General features: G+C 40.8%; 1 pseudogene; it reads left to right on the plus strand.

The window, feature by feature from the left end:
* The first annotated feature begins 19058 nt into the window (after positions 1-19058).
* Positions 19059-19648, plus strand: LOC106700819 (GTP-binding nuclear protein Ran-like; annotated as a pseudogene).
* The last annotated feature ends 1160 nt before the right edge of the window (positions 19649-20808 follow it).

Raw genomic sequence — 20808 nt, forward strand, 5'->3', positions numbered from 1 at the left:
ACTGTTAAAGAAAAAAAAAAAAAAAGGCCAGGGGACCTGAATAGACATTTTTCCAAAGACACAGAGGGCCAACAGACAGGAAAATATGCTCAACATCACTCATCATCAGGGAAATGCAAGTCAAAACCACAATGAGGTTATCACCCCAAATCTGTCAGAATGGCTATCATCAAAAAGTCTGCAAAGAACAAGTGTAAATAACAAGTGACAAGAATATGGTGGAAAGGGAACCATACGCACTATTGATGGGAATGTAAATTGGAGTAGCCACTATGGAAAAAAGTATGGAGATTCCTCAACAAATTAAAAATAGCACTGCCATATGACTCAGCAATTTCACTTCTGGGTATTTACCTGAAGAAAACATAGGCAGGACTTCCCTGGTGGTGCAGTAGTTAAGAATCTGCCTGCCATCGTAGGGGACATGGGCTCATTCCTGGTCTGGGAAGATCCCACATGCTGAGGAGCAACTAAGCCCATGAACCGTAACTATTGAGCCCATGCTCTAGAGCTGGGAGCCGCAACTACTGAAGCCCACACACCCTAGAACCTGTGCTCCGCAACAAGAGAAGCCACCTTAATGAGAAGCCCGAGTACCACAGTTAGAGAGTAGTCCCCGCTCGCCACAACTAGAGAAAGCCCATGTGCAGCAACAAAGAGTCAGCACACCCAGGAAAGAAAGAAAGCATATGTACCCCAATGTTAACTGCAGTATTATTTGCCATAGCTAAGATATGGAAGTAATCTAAGTGTCTGTAGTTAGATGAATGGACAAAGTAGAAATCATTTGTTTAAAACGTATAAGTTCTCATCCTTTAGTTGTCAGAAAAGTATAGCATTAGAAGTCCAGCTGACTCTTGAATTAGAGGATTCATTTGACCTTCACTTTTCCCTGAAGTGGCCTGAGGACCAATTTATCTCTAATTAACAATCTAGGGAAGGCAAAAATGAACGTTAGTCATTAAGGGAATGACCCATGTTATTTCATCCCATGTTCCAATTTTCTATTTGTCCCTTGCCTGGGGATGGGGAGAGAATTGCCTGTTTTACTAGAGTTCAGATAGAAAATTGTAGCTGTTGCATCAACTGCCAGGTGAGGCCCACTGTTGTGATTCCTATTTGTCTAGCACTTGAAGGACTAGGCATTGCTTGGAAACATGTAATAGGCAGGTCCCTCAGGAGCTGCAAATTGACAACAAGGAAAGGGATGCTGAGTTCATCCAGCCAGTATCCAACAGGACAGATTTTGCCTTTGGAATCTTTACCCAAAGCAGATATTGGAGCCAGGATCACACTGGTGGTCAGTTGACTAAGTGGGGCCCAGGAGAACCCAAAACTCCAAAGCCCTCCAAAACTCCAGTAGTGAAGAGTCTCTGTGACTTCTCCCTGCCCCTACCACCACTACATTGGGCAGGGTTCTGTCACTATGTGCCTGACTTCCTGCCAACCAACACTTGAGTCCAGGCTCTGCCTCAAGAATCTGGGGGTCCCTGCCATGCATTAATCTTCAGGATGTCTTCCACTTATTCAGAAATTGTAGTGATAACATAGCTTCTGCCCAAACAAGAGTCTTCAAAGGCATTCAAAACCTTCCATCATCTACTTTTCCCCACCAGATCAGCCTGCACCCACTCATATCTCTAATTTCTACCTGCCTTTCTGGTCTATATTACCCTCCAGGCATTCTTTCAGATGCTCTCTTTGACATGTCTATACCCTAAAACTTACCTCATTTTCAAGATCCTCTTAAGCCTTTATCGATTTCTGCTCGAAGACCGGAAAGCTCCAAGTTTAAGCATTTCATTAAATACTCACTGCATTTTAAAGTTTTCTATTGTTTTTTTAACCAAGTAAATTGTAAGTACCCTGAGATCTTGAATAATTACACAGAAAATAAAAACTATACCTGATGATTGATTTATTTGTAAATGGCCCCAGTGGCATAACATATAAAACCTAACACCAACACCTAAGTTCATAGCTACACCCTTGGTTTTCTCTTATAAGTAACTAGAAGAAAAGGGGTCTTTGTTGGTTCACAATACTGGCCTTAAGCTTATTTGATCAAATTTGGGAAATCCTATTATCTTGACATTGGTCCAATAAAGGCTGGTTTATAGACTCTTTTTAAGGAGTCAAAAATAAACATGTATGTGCTTAACATTGATTATACGTTATCTTTAATCCTTATTACAAATGTATGCAAAAGGATTGTTATCCTCATGTTAAGAGTTTAGAAAAGCTTAGTCAGGTAAGAAATGTGCCCAAGCTCACGTAGCTAGTCAGGATTTGAATTACAGGTTGGTCTAACTTTCAGGGCATTTCCCATTCATTCTGTAGGTATTACAGATCTTAAGCACTAACACCATTATTATAGAAAATGGTGAAGAAAAGTGTGTGGGCTCACAGGAGCTGTCAAATGTTCAAATAAACTGGCAGCATCATGAGCCTAGAAATTAGTCAATACACGATTTCTTTACATTCCCATGGATATTTGAAAAATCTCAAATCACAAAGTCTTCAGAAAACACCACGTTCACTCAAAATTTTGACTTGCTAAACCTGAGAGTACCCAGAAAATATTTAACATCAAGATATGATTGATTGTCCTCCTGGGGGATGGGGGTGGGGGGCGGTGCAGAGAGTCAATGTTTTAATTTTCCTCAAGTTTGGTAGAGCTTTTTTTAAAAAAAAGATCTTCCTTTAGAAGACTAAATGCTTAATCCAAATGAGTCCTGGGACTCCACAGTGCTTCGCCTTACACAGTTGCATTTTAAAAATGCATGGCTCAACAGCCAAAAAGATTACATAATAGAAATTTCATTTTTTACTTGCATCTCTTATAGAATATCAAGAGATCAAATTCTTAAATCATGGGAATGCGTATCCAAATCCTGTTTCCTCTTATGCCTATTTCTCTTCTACACTGAGGCTGTTGGAAGCCTCTCATTTACCAAATCCCCAAATTTCTTTCTGACATTCAACCCACATGAACTCTCTTCTCTTCCACCCTCCTTTCTGGTCCACTATCCCTCTCCATCCATTCTTCTCATTTGACACCACACACAGAGACAGACAGACACACACACACATATAGACAACCAGACTAGCAGCATTGCAACATTCCTAAGTGTGAGAAATAAAAAATGGCCACAATTGTTCATGCTTCTCTATATCCATACTATTTGCAATGTGATTTTGTATCTCCTCTTCTGGACATAGAAGGCTCTATGTGCCAATTCTGAGTTTAGAGTTCAAAAAATACCTTGCCTGTTCTCTCTTTCTAACTTCCTCCCTCCCTGCCACCCCCACCCCCCACCACCGCATTTCTCTCTGTCTCTCTCAGCCTGGACATGGCTATATGAACAAGTATAGGTAGCATGCTGGAAGATGAGTAGAGGAGAGCCTGGTTGTTCCATCTGAGAACATCTTAGATAAATATATAGTGAAAGTGTTAGCTGCTCAGTCGTATCTGACTCTCTGCAACCCCATGGACTGGAGCCAGCCAGGTTTCTCTGTCCATGGGATTCTCCAGGCAAGAATACTAGAGTGGGTTGCCATTTCTTTCTCCAAAACATGTAAGAGTATAGCCAATATCAGCAAAGCCAGCCAGCAGCCAGCCCATGAACCCATCACCTATGCATGAGCAAGTCCAGCTGAGACCAGAAGAACCACCGTGCCAACACACAAATTGATGAGCTAAGTAATGTTTGCTGTTTTAAGCCACTGCTTTTTGGAGTGGTTGTTACACAGCACTAGCTGACTGATAACATTTGTGAAAGAGAGAAATCAAAACCAGAATCAGAAGAGAAAAAGAAAATCCTCATAAAAAATTTCAAATTCATATGACATTCATATGTCATTCTGTTATTCATATGCAATTCTGCATATATATGGAATCTAGAAGAAGAATTTACTTACAGAGTAGCGATGGAGAAACAGACATGGAGAACAGACTTATGGACATGGGGAGAGGGGAGGAGAGGGTGAGATATATGGAGAGAGTTACATGGAAACTTATATTACCATATGTAAAATAGATAGCCAACAGGAATTTGGCTAAGAAACTCAAACAGGGGCTCTGTATCAACCTGGAGGGGTGGGATGGGGAGAGAGATGGGAAGGAGGTTCAAAAGGGAGGGGATATATGTATACGCTCCAAAATCACTGCAGATGGTGATTGCAGCCACGAAATTAAAAGATGCTTACTCCTTGGAAGGAAAGTTATGACCAACCTAGATAGCATATTCAAAAGCAGAGACATTATTTTGCCAACAAAGGTCCGTCTAGTCAAGGCTATGGTTTTTCCAGTGGTCATGTATGGATGTGAGAGTTGAACTGTGAAGAAAGCTGAGCACCGAAGAATTGATGCTTTTGAACTGTGGTGTTGGAGAAGACTCTTGAGAGTCCCTTGGACTGCAAGGAGATCCAACCAGTCCATTCTAAAGGAGATCAGTCCTGGGTGTTCTTTGGAAGGACTGATGCTAAAGCTGAAACTGCAATACTTTGGCCACCTCATGCAAAGAGTTGACTCATTGGAAAAGACTCTGATGCTGGGAGGATTGGGGGCAGGAGGAGAAGGGGAAGACAGAGGATGAGATGGCTGGATGGCATCACTGACTCAATGGACGTTAGTCTGAGTGAACTCCGGGAGTTGGTGATGGACAGGGAGGCCTGGCGTGCTGTGATTCATGGGGTTGCAAAGAGTCAGACACAACTGAGCGACTGAACTGAACTGAACTGATGGCTAATTCATGTTGAGGTTTGACATAAAAGAACAAAATTCTGTAAAGCAATTATACTTCAGTAAAAAAATAAATTAAAAAAATGTTTTTGTTCCCTCCTGGTAGAAGCTGATATTTACCAATGAGAGTTTCTCATAGTCAGCAGCACTGAGTTCAGTGTTACCATCACCTTCTTCTTTTGATCTGATCTACCAAAATAACTCTGGTTAAAAAAAAAGTACCCATGGACTTCACATGACAAATGTAAAACTTTTCTCCAGCCCCTACTTATCATATTGAATAACAATTTAATCTGCAATTTTCTATATAATCCAAAGCAAAGGTCTTTTCTATCACACACGTGGCTTCTGGTCAGAGTCCACTGCTTGAGGGTTTTGCTGAGAGTAGTGCCTACATATCAAAAAAGCATTAATCATATTCTGTGAAAGGTTTATGTGTGAGCAACAGCAATGTATAAGTCATTGCTTCCTGACAGAACTATAATAAAATCTACATATTGGCCTCATCCACTTAGGAAATATTCCCCTTCAGAGGATATTTGTTTGCTTTCAGACATAAATTTTTTGAAGTTAGAGTACATACTTCTGAGATACTGCCAAAGAACTGCTTACATCACATCCAAATTCTATCCCCAGAAGATATTCTGTAGCTTGTTTTCTTTAAAGCAGAGCTATAACATAATAATGATGATAAGGCATTTCCTCAAGATTTAACAAACACATTTCAAGATAAATTGGATTAGGAAATAATATGTAATGTCACCATCTGGTGACTTCTCCAAAATGTTACAACTATCTCCATGCCAATAATCAACATTTTTATTAGTGCCTTAAAGCAAGAAAAGATGTTTTTTAAAAGAACATATGGGAATTGTTTTGTAATATTTAATAATCTACTAAAGAACAGTGTACTGGAGTGTCTGTGAGGGTTCTGTGCTTATAGCACAGAAGTCAATTGTAACTAAATTAAGCAAAAAGGAACTTGTTGAGAAGGCTATGGGATGACTGTCATAATCAAAAGAAAAGCTAAAATGAACAAATAAACAGCCCCCACAGACTACTGAAAAGACAAGAAACAGAGTAGTTCCAAGTATGAGGTGCCAGGATCTCTTTACTATGTCACCCCTTCAGATTGTCATTGTCTTGATGAACAGCCTCCAGCTGTTTTCAGTCTTTTTGTGCCAATTTTCTTTATGATTCCACTTCCAGGAAGACACTTGGCCTAACTTGTGACACCTACTTACTCTTGCCCAAGGGAGGGCTAGGTTGCCTCAGATCTGAAAGGAGTGCATTCAGTGGTGTGTATAGAAGAAAAGGAGGTGGGTCCCCAAAGCAAATCAGGGCTCCGTAATCTGAATAACAAAAAGCAGGTGCTGAGAACTCAAACGTCAGAAGTCTACACAGACAATTACGCCCAGAAGACTTTGGAAAGCTGAATAAAACCTAAAGAAATATCTCCCTCCCATTGCTCCATCATCTTCAGCTCTATGTCAAGACTTACCTGTTGTGCTTACCACTCAGTTGTGTCCAACTTTTTGCAACCCCATGGACTGTAGTCCACCAGGCACCTTTGTCCATGGGGATTCTCCAGGCAAGAATATTGGAGTGGGTTGCCATGACCTCCTCCAGGGGATCTTTCCAACCCAGGGATTGAACCCAGGTCTCTTACATTGCAGGCAGATTCTTTATCATCTGAGCCACCAGGGAAGCCCAAGAATACTGCAGTGGGCCCCAACCCAGGAAATGAACTGAGGTCTTCTGCATTGCAGGCATATTCTTTACCAGCTGAGCTACCAGGGAAGCCTATCAAGATTAAGATATCACTAAAAACAATTCATAGACTAGGCCTGGAGTGAAGATGGGGGATAAAATATGTTAAGGGCAATCTGAAAGGAGAGAAGGTATTAGCTTTCAGCTTAATTAGGCATAAAAAAGATCTTACTATAGTCACTAATTCAGATGACCATTATATCTACTAAGGTGGGCAAGAATCCCTTAGAAGAAATGAAATATCCCTCATAGTCAATGAAAGAGGCCGAACTGCAGTACTTGGGTGCAATCTCAAAAACGACAGAATGATATTGGTTCATTTCCACGGTAAACCATTCAGTATCACAGTAATCCAAGTCTATGCCCCAACCACTAATGCCCAAGAAGCTGAACAGTTCTATGAAGACCTACAAGACCTTCTAGAACTAACACAAAAAAGGTGTCCTTTTCATCATACGGACTATAATGCAAAAGTAGAGAGTCAACAGATATTTGGAGTGATAGGAAAGTTTGGCCTTGGCGTACAAAATGAAGCGGGGCAAAGGCTAACAGTTTTGCCAAGAGAAAAATACACTCTTCCAACAACACAAGCGACAACTCTTCAAATGTACATCACCAGATTGTCAATACTGAAATCAGACTGATTATATTCTTTGCCGCCACAGATGGAGAACAGTTAGCAAAAACAAAACCTGGAGCTGACTGTGGCTCAGATCATGAACTCCTTATTGCAGAATTCAGACTTAAATTAAAGAAAGTAGGGAAAACCACCAGGACATTCCCTGGTAAATCAAATTCCTTATGATTATACAGTGGAAGTGACAAATAGATTCAAGGGATTAGATCTGATAGACAGAGTGCCTGAAAAACTATGAACAGAAGTTCATAATATTGTATAGGAAGCAGTTATCAAAACCATCCCCAAAGAAAAGAAATGCAAAGAGGCAAAATGGTTGTGTGAGGAGGTCTTACGAATAGTAGAGAAGAGAAGCGAAAGGCAAAGGAGAAAAGCAAAGATATACCCATTTGAATGCAGAGTTCCAAAGAATAGCAAGGAGAGATAAGAAAGCCTTCTAAGTTAACAATGCAAAGAAATAGAGGAAAACAATAGAATGGGAAGGACTAGAGATCTCTTCAAGAAAATTAGAGATATCAGGGGAACATTTTATGTAAAGATGAGCACAATAAAGGACAGAAACAGTATGGACCTAACAGAAGCAGAAGAGATTAAGAAGAGGTGGCAAGAATACGAAGAAGAACTGTACCAAAAAGGTCTTAAGAACCCGGATAACCATGACAGTGTGATCACTTACCTAGAATCAGACATTCTGGAGTGTGAAGTCAAGTTGACCTTAGGAAGCATCACTATGAACAAGTTAGTAGAGTTAATGGAATTCCAGTTGAGCTATTTCAAATCCTGGACATGGAACAACAGACTGGTTCCAAATAGGAAAAGGAGTACGTCAAGGCTGTATATTGTCACCCTGCTTATTTAACTTCTATGCAGAATACATCATGAGAAACGCTGGACTGGAAGAAGCACAAGCTGGAATCAAGATTGCCAGGAGAAATATCAATAACCTCAGATATGCAGATGACACCACCCTTATGGCAGAAAGTGAAGAGGAACTAAAAAGCCTCTTGATGAAAGTGAAAGTGGAGAGTGAAAAAGTTGGCTTAAAGCACAACATTCAGAAAACAAAGATCATGGCATCCGGTCCCATCATTTCATGGCAAATAGATGGGGAAACAGTGGAAACAGTGTCAGACTTCATTTTGGGGGGCTCCAAAATCACTGCAGATGGTGACTGCAGCCATGAAATTAAAAGACACTTACTCCTTGGAAGGAAAGTTATGACCAACCTAGATAGCATATTCAAAAGCAGAGACATTACTTTGCCAACAAAGGTCCATCTAGTCAAGGCTATGGTTTTTCCTGTGGTCATGTATGGATGTGAGAGTTGGACTGTGAAGAAGGCTGAGCGCCAAAGAATTGATGCTTTTGAACTGTGGTGTTGGAGAAGACTCTTGAGAGTCCCTTGGACTGCAAGGAGATCCAACCAGTCCATTCTGAAGGAGATTTCTTTGGAAGGAATGATGCTAAAGCTGAAACTGCAATACTTTGGCCACCTCATGCGAAGAGTTGACTCATTGGAAAAGACTCTGATGCTGGGAGGGATTGGGGGCAGGAGGAGAAGGGGACGACGGAGGATGAGATGGCTGGATGGCATCACTGACTCAATGGACATGAGTCTGGGTGAACTCTGGGAGTTGGTGATGGACAGGGAGGCCTGGCGTGCTGTGATTCATGGGGTTGCAAAGAGTCACACATGACTGAGAGACTGAACTGAACTGAACTGAAAAGATGGTGCTGTTAAAGTGCTACACTCAATATGCCAGCAAATTTGGAAAACTCAGCAGTAGCCACAGGACTAGAAAAGGTCAGTTTTCATTCCAATCCCAAAGAAAGGCAATGCCAAAGAATGTTCAAACTACTGCACAATTGCACTCATCTCACACGCTAGCAAAGTAATGCTCTAATTCTCCAAGTGAGGCTTCAATTGTATGTGTACTGAGAATTTCCAGATGTTCAAGCTGGTTTTAGAAAAGGCGGAGGAACCAGAGATCAAACTGTCAACATCCATTGGATCATAGGAAAAACAAGAGAATTCTAGAGAAACATCTGCTTTTTGCTTCACTCACTTTTACTGAAGACTTTGACTGTGTATATAACAACAAACTGTGGAATATTCTTGAAGAAATGGAAATACCAGACCACCTTCCCTGTGTCAACTAAAAATAGATGTACAACTTGAGAGCTGTGTGTTAAGTTTTATTTGGGGTAAAATGAGGACTGCAGCCCAGGAGGCAGCATCTTAGATAGCTCTGAGAGACTGCCCCAAAGCTGCAGTGGGGGAAAGTCAATATACAAGGTTTTGGTGAAGAGGGAGTTCAGTGCCATGAAGCACTCATTTTACAAAAGGTTCCCTGGTGGCTCAGATGGTAAAAGCGTCTGCCTGCAATGCGGAAGACCAGGGTTCGATCCCTGGGTCGGGAAGGTCCCCTGGAGAAGAAAATGGCAACCCACTCCAGTACTCTTACCTTGAAAATCCCATGGGTGGAGGAGCCTGGTAGGCTACAGTCCATGGGGCCCCAAAGAGTCAGACACGACTGAGCAACTTCACTTTCACTTTCTTTTGTTAGTCATGAGGATCTGATGTCACCATCAAGGGATTTGGTGCTTCTCTAGATATGAGGAGATGCAAGGATTGAGATCATAAAATCCGTTCCTAAAAACATCCAACTATTTAAATACCTGTTCCACCAGATCCCCTGTAGCACAGAGTGCCTCTCTCCACCCTGAACTCCCTCAGAGGTTGTTGAAGGTCAACAGCTATAGCAGAATGGGGTTCAGTCTCCATAGAGGCAGATGGCAAATGCCTTTGTTGTTCAGTCATTGGCAATGCTCTTGGTAAGTGCCAATTTGTAGTTGACATGGCCTGTTGTAGTCATAAATCCGACAATACTTTGGGGGACATTTCATAACCATCTTGTCCCACGTTGCTGGGAAGGCTTGTTCCCAGTTCTGAAGAAGGTTTTGGTTGATAAGCCACACAATGTGTTATTACTGGACTAGGTCTTAATAGTCAAAGATCTCTGGACACCTGTCTTCTAGTTATGGTCCAGGAAAGTATTCTCTCTCACTGCATCTTTTCATACCTAGAGTTATACTATTACAATCACTGATCATATATCGAGCCATACATTTGATCAACTGCTTCAAGTCTATCATCATTTTCGTTGGAGGTTCAGTCATACCCTTGGAATATAAGAAATAATAATCTTGTGAAACAAGCAAAATGCAAATGTTAATAATATTAGTGGAATTAAAAGCAAATATTTTAACCATGAGCCTCCCACACCAAACCAGTTTTTTTTTTAAAGATCATCAAAACTAGGGAATGGGTCACTTAAAGCAGAAATCTGATTTTTCATGTGGTTCAAATGTGTTACATTAAAGGATTTATCAGGTGTGAAAATACAGCATTCAGTTTGAATTATAGCACAGATATCTCCCTGAGATGCTGTAAGGTGTCAAGGGCCTTGCAGTGTGTAACATTGCCTTTCTCATCATAAAGATCTCAGAATTCAATAGGCTAATAGCCCAATTACTATCATTTAAAGCTTTTGAAAGTTGTTAAGGCTATCCTCTAACCCCATCAAGGCACAAGTGCACACACACACACACACACACACAGCTGCTAAATGGTCATACCAGTAGAATACAGATCCTTGACCCACTGTGATCATACCAGTGGTAGATTGGTTGGGGTTACCTCTAATTTGTTAACTTGTATGACCTTAAATTTATGGGAATCCCAGGTTACACCTTCGTATCCATCTCTGTAGATGTGAAGGCTATAACTTAATGCTACAAATCCACTGAGTTCTATACCAATCACTCTCTCTAAGGGTAAAAATAGACATAGCTTATAAAGCACCCAGTCTTGTCTCATAATTACCAGGTTGATCATTTTTAGTGTGATTTAACCCTTCCCAACATAGAGGAGCTTTTAAACTTAAATGACCATAGCCTGGTGTTAACCATGTAGATCCACCCCATAATTGTGGGAATTTTCCTTTTAATAGATGAGAGGTTAATTTTTTTTATTGATACTTAGCTCATCACTCTGATTGAATTTGAATGACCCTAAGAGAAAACTTAAATCTATGGCCAGCATCAGAGCAGGTATTATTAATTTGCCAGGTGAACGGATCCCATCCAGTAATATTGTGAAAATAGAATAGGACTGAACATTCATCTAAAATAAATTTCCTAGGGGGTATCCAATCAGAGCCCTAGAGCACAGAAATCCACCAAGGTAACCCAGAAGTACTGCTGCTGCTAAGTCACTTTAGTCATGTCCGACTCTGTGTGACCCCATAGAAGACAGCCCACCAGGCTCCCCCTGGAAGAATCCCTGGGATTCTCCAGGCAAGAACACCGGAGTGGGTTGCCATTTCCTTCTCCAATGCATGAAAGTGAAAAGTGAAAGGGAAGTCGCTCAGTCGTGTCCGACTCCTAGCGACCTCATGGACTGCAGCCCACCAGGCTCCTCCATCCATGGGATTCTCCAGGCAAGAGTACTGGAGTGGGGTGCCATTGCCTTCTCTGAACCCAGAAGTACTAGACACAGGTTATTGGCCACAACCAAACAATTGGTTTGAGTTTTAAACTAGCATAGACTCGTGTCCATGATAGAAAACATTTGATTGATAGGCATAGGTCCAAGGATTCAGGGACATCATAAATGACCATAAGAGTCAGATCAGCATTTTGGGCAAGCTGTCTACTTCTGATGTCATCTTCTCCTCACCCTAGTATAGTGTAGTTTTCTCTGTTTGAACATTGTTTTAAGGTGAGTCTGAGGTCAGCAAGCCTCTCTATGGACCAGTCCAGCTTAGGGGCCTTTGAAAGTGGGAGTTAACCCAAGAGTTAATTTCCCTTCAATTTCACTGGCCATGAGCTAGTTAAGAGTACCTGATAGAAAGGTCCTTCCATCCAGGTTGGAGACAATTTCTTTTTTTTTTTTGAGACAATTTCTTGAATTATGTCTGCTTCCAGTCTTGGTTGCAGGTCATGTGTGAAGTGTCTGATCTTCATCCAAAGACAGATTACTGAGATAAGCTTCAGAAACAACCTTAGCATATCCTTTAATAATTCAATTAAATTTTACATTAATATACCCTAACAGCAAAGAACTATCCAGGAAATGAGTCTTAGTAGATACAGACCTCCATTAACAAACTGGGATTTAACATTCATTGAAACATCTCTTTCTCCCTAAAATCACCATCATTTTTACCAAATATAACTAAGACCTGTTTGTAATATAGGTCTGGTCTCAATAATCTTGGCCTGATGATTTATATAACCATAATTGATCATAGACTCTTGCTTTTGCTGGGACTTTTACAGAGTCTCAGACTGAACTTTTAAAATAAGACTTTTCAGGGCTAGGAAAGTCATGCCAAAGGCTTATCACAGATTTTGCCTAACAGATCTAAGTAAATTTCTCCCGTCTCAAGGTCTCCAAAATTCCTTGAGATTCTGTACCTGTTATTGGGATAACCTTCCTAACTTACCTGATTAAGTTACTGGAAACTAAGAGCTTCCAGTCTCTGGAAGGTTCGGATAGAGAGAAAAGATAAATGTTTCAATTTGTTTATAAAATATAATTTTACCAAATTACTGTCATAATTAGTTTCAGGGGAAGGTTTTTTTTCTTACACCTGGAAAACACAGATTCAAATCAGTAATTTTTCAGATAGAAACCATAAAAGTTATAAGCATATTCACCAGTTCATTCAGTCTTTTTGTTAACCTTTGTGAAGTCATCAGGTTTTCCATTAGAATCCTTACCCAGTTCAGGAACTGGTATTTATCCAAAAGTCCTTTTTATAAATCTTCTTGAAGAGGAAGCATTTTTGCGAAATTTGGTTAGTGCTATGACAATATTTTGAAACAGTAACTAGAATTATACCTGATAACATTTTACCCAAACATATCAGAATTTTGGAAATTCCATACAGTTTCTAGGATATCTATATTAGTAACATTTAACATCTGCCTAATGCGGAAGACACGGGTTCCATCCCTGGGTCGGGAAGATCCCCTGGAGAAGGAAATGGTAACCCTCTTCAGTATTCTTGCCTGGAAAATCCCATGGATGGAGAAGCCTGGTAGGCTACAGTCCATGGGGTCGCAAAGAGTCAGACACGACTGAGCGACTTCACTTTCACTTTCACCATACACTATAATCTGAGACTTATTACTCACTTGACAATACTCCCCATGTAATTCTGTATACAAAATGAACCTAATTAGTGTAATATCTCTCTTTGGGATGTTTCAGGGCCCTCTGAAGCATCCCAAAGTTAGCTAGAAATCTTCTTCATTAGAATGATTCAGGAAGTCTTGTCAACAAATATCAAAATGATTTAAAACACTCAGATAGGTTTATAGGCCATTGTGAAACAATAGCTATTCATTTCGCCAAAGTAACAATAAAGGATTTCAGAACAAATCATTTAAGAGATAAAGAAACTTAAATCTATTATCACAGGCAGTTCAATATCTGAAGAAAAGATGTCCTCTTAACAGAGAGAAAAGCTAAATTCAAGCTTTTGCATGAGCTCATTTTACTTAAAAGGTAAATTTAATTAACTTTATTTTAAACTTAGACCTAACCATATGCAAAACTCTTTCTTCATGGTTCACTTTTCACAAAACTTACCACTTTCTGTACCCATTACTGTCTTCTCCCATCCTAAAAAGCCACCTGTAAATCAGGCTTACTTCCTTTTCCCTTCATAAAATGCAATTCCATTCCCCATACCTTCTTTACCAAAAACACACTTCCTATTTCCCTTAGGCAACCAAGAACTGATTTTCATATTAGCATTTTATAGATTGTGAGAATAAATACCAGTGATAATTTCTAAAACCTTATTTTCTTAGAGAGAACATTTTAGGATAGCACCAAACATCATTTATTTTTAATCCTAAATCTCTTTAGTTTCTTTGTAAGAGGAAATCAGTGTTTAGTAGCAAATGTTTCAAAATCTTATTTTATTTGGAAATGACATAGCTATTCAATTGACTTCCAATACTTAGTTTAGCACAACCCTTAGAAGTTCAAGTTACCCCAATCCGGAGAGACTATTTTATAAACATATTCCTAAAGAGCATAATTACTTTTGATAGAGTCTATCTAAAGGCTCATATCTCATTTACATTGTTTTAGAAGTTTCTTCACTTGAGGTAATTTCCTTGCTGACAAACTTGTAACAGATATAATGATATTTAACATATTAAACCTAGGTACAATGAAAATATTCTCCTTAATGTTAATTACTCTTAGACATGACTACATTATTTAGATCAACAAATAAACATTAATATCAGGTATTTAATACTGAATATTTTCCAGTTCACATGAACCTGAAATTCATTTAGGTTACTTTCTCTTGTACTTAGAATTATTTGATTTGTAAGTGCTTATAAGGCCAATTAGGTTAGAGCTCATTTACAAACTGATCTCAGCAATCAACAATATTATAAAAAAAAAACAAAGACACACATTGAGACATACATGTATTCAAATAGACACAAGAGATCCTATAGCTTTATTTTCCAAACTTAGTTATGAATAAAAAATAGTTGGAATACAATTTTAAAAGGCTTTGTTCCCCTTTTTTTCCTTTTGGTTTCAGGAATTAGAGATGGTCTAGATAAGTGATCCAGAGAGCTCTGGTCTAAAGGTATAGGAGAAGTTATTTCCTCAGGGCAAGAATTCTTAATGAGATATTTTTCTTCAAGCTTCCTCTGGAGTCTAAAGAATATTGTGACCAAATTGTCAAAAATCATATCTTTTTGTGACCATAGTTTTATAGCCAAAATTTAGACCAGATAGTGCTCAACTTGGCTGATAACAAGGGCAGATCTGTCTTAGCAGGGATTATCCCTCTGGGGAAGTAGGGGTCTTAGTTTGATCAGTCCCCGGCTGTTGATTATAGGAGGAAGTCCTGGACATAAGGGAACTTCAGTCCATTTTCCTATCCTATGTCAATAAAGATCTAAGATTTTTTGGGCCATTTTTCTTGTCATTGGATCACAGCTATAGACTGACCCATCAACATTTTTTTTTAGTTTTTTCCCAAGGGGTTCCCAGATGGAACCTTGCAGTGTGGAACCTTAAGGAGTGTGGAACCTTACAGTGAGCAATTCCCATATTAGCTCGAGCAGTTTGTTCCAGATATCTGTGTACTCAAACCAAACCAACAAAAGCAAACCAAACCAGAACTTCATCAGCCAGGAGTCACACTCCAAATGAAACAAAAGGCAAAGAGATGCCCAGAAATCAAAAGCCAAATAAATGCCAAACGTGACTTCCCAGTTCGACTAGACCTGTATCTGGCAAAGTCAGTTCTAGCAGCCTTTTTTTAGTTTTGATATAGTTTCAAGAAATTTCATGTTGATTTTCTGTGAAGAATTTACTCTATCATTTCCTGTTTTAGAAGCTTCTAGATACCAGTCAAATCACGGCCGGGCTTTTCTAATCGTGTGTGCAAAAATATCAATTTAGAATATCAAAACAACCCCAATTTGACCATTTTAGGTTGAGATCTCTTTTAGTATAATTTCTCCAATTAACTAGGTACTTCCAAGTATGAGCTCCGTACGTATTGTACATGAATCTGGCTAGAGAGTTAGTCAGAGGCTGGCTTTCTGACACCCCTTCTGTTTCCCATTTTAAGCTGAATTTGTCAGGTATAAAAATCACTCATGAACTTGTGTAGTGGGCCCATGTGCTGCTTGTGAGCTTAACTCCTCCTGGAGCCTCCCCAAAGTCATTTCAGCTCCTCTTACGTGTCTCAGATTCTGCCTCCAGCGATCCCACCATGGCTGCTCAGGTTGCTGAATGGGCAGTTCTTATGGCAACCCCCAGACGAGCAAGTATTTTAATTAATGAGTGGGTTTCCCTATGGGACCACTGCATGGTATGAGGACTAGGCCTCCACCATGCCCGTAAATTTCTCAGGCACCTGAGAAAACCAAAACTGGCCAGGAGGAGTCTTGTCCCTTTCCTTCAGAGCAGAGCTCTCAACTATTTTCCTCACTTTTATCCTGACAAATTCTACAATGGCAGTTAAATTGAGGAAAATTGTCAGATCAGACTGTTACTTAACCAGTTAGCCAAGACCATTCAGTCTCCTACAACAGAGTGACCTCGGCATCTTTCAGCCAAGCCCCAGGTATTTCTTGATTCATGGTTGCCATAACTGTCGACTAAAAAAAGATGTACAACTTGAGAGCTGCGAGTTAAGTTATGGCAACTGTGAAGGGACCCAGAGTGGACTTCCTTCCTTCCACTGGACTCTGCGAGGAACTGGAGCTTTGGTACCAGCAGTGGCCACTTGTACCCATCCACCTCCTTGGGGAGTGCAGATGAATTTGGGTAAGACTCTCCTGGTTCTCGAATCTCCCATATTGGTTGAGATTCTGAGTTTTATTTGGTGGTGGAGCAGGTTACCTGCCTCCTCCCAGTAGAAAAGATACTGGCAGGGGGTTGCCCAGGTGAAACATCTGGGGCACACCCACTCTTGGTCTGGACAATGAGTGGGGCTTGGTTGAAAGATACCAAGAAATTCTCACCCAGTCAAAAGATACTGGGTAGGAGGCTGGCTGACAGATGGCAGGGGAATTGCCCACCCAGTGGAAAGGTCCTGGGGAGGGGGGCTTGAGTGGAAAAAAATCAAGAAATACCTGGGGCTCGGCTGAAAGATGCCGAGGTTACTCTATTGTAGGAGACTGAATGGTCTTGGCTAACTGGTTAAGTAAGAGTCTGATCTAACAATTTTCCTCAATTTGACTGCCATTATAGAATTTGTGAGGATAAAAGTGAGGAAAATAGTTGAGAGCTCTGCTCTGAAGGAAAGGGACAAGACTCCTCCTGGCCAGTTTTGGTTTTCTCAGGTGCCTGAGAAATTTACGGACGTGGTGGAGGCCTAGTCCTCATACCATGCAGTGGTCCCATAGGGAAACCCACTCGTTAATTAAAATACTTGCTTGTCTGGGGGTCGCCATAAGAACTGGCCATTCCTTCTCCAGAGGATCTTCCTGACCCGAGGATCGAACCCAGATCTTCCACACTGGAGGCAGACGCTTTACCATCTGAGTCACCAGGGAAGTCCATGATGAACTTAGACAGTGTATCAGAAAGCAAAGACATCATTTTGCCAACAAAGGTCCATGTAGTCAAAGCTATGATTTTTCCAGTAGTCATGTATGGATGTGAGAGTTGGACCATAAAGAAGACTGAGTGCCGAAAAATTGATGCTTTTGAACTGTGGTACTGGAGAAGACTCGCAGAGTCCCTTAGTCAGCAAGGAGATCCAACCAGTCAATCCTAAAGGAAATCAGTCCTGAATATTCATTGAAATGACTGATGTTGAAGCTGAAGTCCAATACTTTGGTCACGTGATTCAAAGAGCCGACTCATTGGAAAAGACCCTGATGCTGGGAAAGATCATAGGCAGGAGGAGAAGCGGGTGACAGAGGATGAGATGGTTGGATGGCAACATTAACTGAATGGACACGAGTGAAGGAGACAGTGAAGGACAGGGAGGCCTGGCAAGCTGCAATCCATGGGATTGCAAAGAGCTGGACACAACTGAATGGCTGAAAACAACAACATAGTCACTAAGGCAAAATGAAAAAGGGAGTAGAGAATATGGGGAAGTAAAAAGACACATAAACAATGAAAAGTGAAGAAGATAACAAAAAAAGAAGCCAACTCATGGACATAGAGAACAAACTGGTGGTTACCAGTGGGAGAAGCAAGGGAGGGACAATATAGGGGGAGAGCATTAAGAGATACAAGCTATAAGGTATAAAACAAGCTACAAGTAGGATTTCCCTGGTGGTCCAGTGGCTAAGACTCTGTGTTCCCAACTCAGAGGTCCTGGGTTTGATCTTCAGTCAGGGAACTAAAGCCCACGTGCCACCAGCTAAGATTTTGCATGTTACAACTGAAGATCCCTGTGCTGTGCAACTAAGACTCACTCAGTGCAGCCAAATAAATAAATATGTAATCAATCATATGGATTAAATATTATCTTTCAGTCATACAGAGTGAAGAAAGTCAGAAAGAGAAAGATAAATATCATATATTAATGCATATATATGGGGATCTGGGGAAATGGTATTGCTGAAACTCTTTGCAGAGCAAGAATAGATATGCAGATATAGAGAACAGACTTGTGGCCATAACGGGGGAAGGAGAGGGTGGGACAAACTGAGAGTAGCATTGACAGGTATCCACTACCACGTGTAGAATAGATATCTAGTCAGAAGCACAGGGAGCTCAGCTCAGTGCTCTGTGGTGACCTAGAGGGGTGGGATGGGGGAGGTGGAAGGGAGCCTCAAGAGGGAGGGAATACATGTATATATATAGCTGATTCACACTGTTGTACAGCATAAACTAACACAACATTGTAAAGCAATTATCCTCCAATAAAATGTTAAATTTAATTTTTTTAAAGCTACAAAGATATATTGTGCAACATGGGGAAGATAGCCAATATTTTGCGATAATTATAAGTGGAGTATGGGGTTTCCCAGATGGGTCAGTGGTAAAGAATCCACCTGCCAATGCAGGAGATGCAGGAGATGCGGGTTGAAAACATCCCCTGAATAAGGAAATGACAACCCACTCCAGTACTCTTGCCTGGGAAATTCCATGGACAGAGGAGCCTGGAGGGCTATAGCCTGTGGAGTTGCAAAGAGTTGGATGACTAGCAACTAAACCACCACCACCATAGATGGAGTATAACCTTTACAACTGTGAATCACTATATCACACACCTGTAACTTACATAATATTATACAGCAACTATACATCAATTAAAATATAATGAAACTTTTCAGTTTTAAAAAGTGAAGGAGGCCTCAGTCAGACGAGTGTGGAGATGCTTCGCAATGGCTGCCCAAGGAGAACCCCAAGTTTTGTTCAAACTTGTATTGCTTGGTGATGGTGGTACTGGAAAAACTACATTCGTGAAATGTCATCTGACTGGTGAATTTGAGAAGTGTGTAGCTACCTTGGGTGTTGAGGTCCATCCTCTTTTGTTCCATACCAAGAGGACCGATTAAGTTCAATGTATGGGATACAGCTTGGTCGGGAGATGTAACATCGAGAGTCACTTACAAGAATGTGCCTAACTGGCATAGAGATCTGGTACGAGTGTGTGAGAACATCCCGATTGTGTTGTGTGGCAACAAAGTGGATATTAAGGACAGAAAGGTTAAGGCAAAGTCCATTGTCTTCCACCGAAAGAAGAATCTTCAGGACTATGACATTTCTGCCAAAACGAACTACAACTTTGAAAAGCCCTTCCTCTGGATTGCTAGAAAACTGACTGGAGATCCTCACTTGGGGACTGTCGCCATGCCTGCCTGCTCTTGCCCTGCCAGAGGTGTTCATGGACCCAGCCTTGGCCGCACAGTACAAGGACGATTTAGAGGTTGCTCAGACAAATGCTCTCCTGGATGAAGCTCGTGACCTGTGAGAAAGTGAAGCTGGGGCCCAGTGTCAGAAGTCTAGTTATATAGGCAACTGTCCTGTGATGTCAGTGGTGCGGTGTGTTTGCCACTTTATTATATATCTAAGCAGAACATGTGCTTAATCTTTAGATGCTGAAGGAGATGGATGGGCTTTGGAGTGAATATGGCAGTTTAAAAAAAAAAATACCTTCATTTTTTGGACCTGCATATTTAGGTGTTTTGGAACACAGTTGCCATGAAATTAAAAGACGCTTACTCCTTGGAAGGAAAGTTATGCCCAACCTAGATAGCATATTCAAAAGCAGAGACATTACTTTGCCAACAAAGTTTCGTCTAGTCAAGGCTATGGTTTTTCCTGTGGTCATGTATGGATGTGAGAGTTGGACTGTGAAGAAGGCTGAGTGCCGAAGAATTGATGCTTTTGAACTGTGGTGTTGGAGAAGACTCTTGAGAGTCCCTTGGACTGCAAGGAGATCCAACCAGTCCATTCTAAAGGAGATCAGTCCTGGGCGTTCTTTGGAAGGAATGATACTAAAGCTGAAACTCCAGTACTTTGACCACCTCATGGGAAGAGTTGACTCATTGGAAAAGACTCTGATGCTGGGAGGGATTGAGGGCAGGAGGAGAAGGGGACGACAGAGGATGAGATGGCTGGGTGGCATCATTGACTCGATGGACGTGAGTCTGAGTGAACTCCGGGAGTTGGTGATGGACAGGGAGGCCTGGTGTGCTGCGATTCATGGGGTCGCAAAGAGTCGGACACGACTGAGTGACTGATCTGATCTGATCTGATCTGATAGTCATATTACAATATTGAGAGGTGGAATCTTGTTTAGAATCAAAGTAAAGTTGTATTTCAAATATCCTTAAAAAAAAAAAAAAGGTGAAGGAGAAGGAAATTGATCCATTATGAGGAAAAATGCCATGATAATTACTACTTCCCTGTGAGACCATATAGACTAAACAGATCCACACTGAGTGCTTACCTATGGTAACATCGCTGCACTCTATATCTTAAATGTGACTTCAAGGACAATTCCAAGTTTTGTATTTTCTAAGCTTATTCTGCTAAAACTATCTCTGTCCTTTCTTCTTTGAACCTAAACTGACTTTTGTTGTTCTTGTTGTTCAGCTGCAAAGTCTGAACTTTATGATCCCATAGACT

The sequence above is a fragment of the Bos mutus genome, chromosome 2 (assembly GCF_027580195.1).
Source record: "Bos mutus isolate GX-2022 chromosome 2, NWIPB_WYAK_1.1, whole genome shotgun sequence".
NCBI classification, from domain to species: Eukaryota; Metazoa; Chordata; class Mammalia; order Artiodactyla; family Bovidae; genus Bos; species Bos mutus.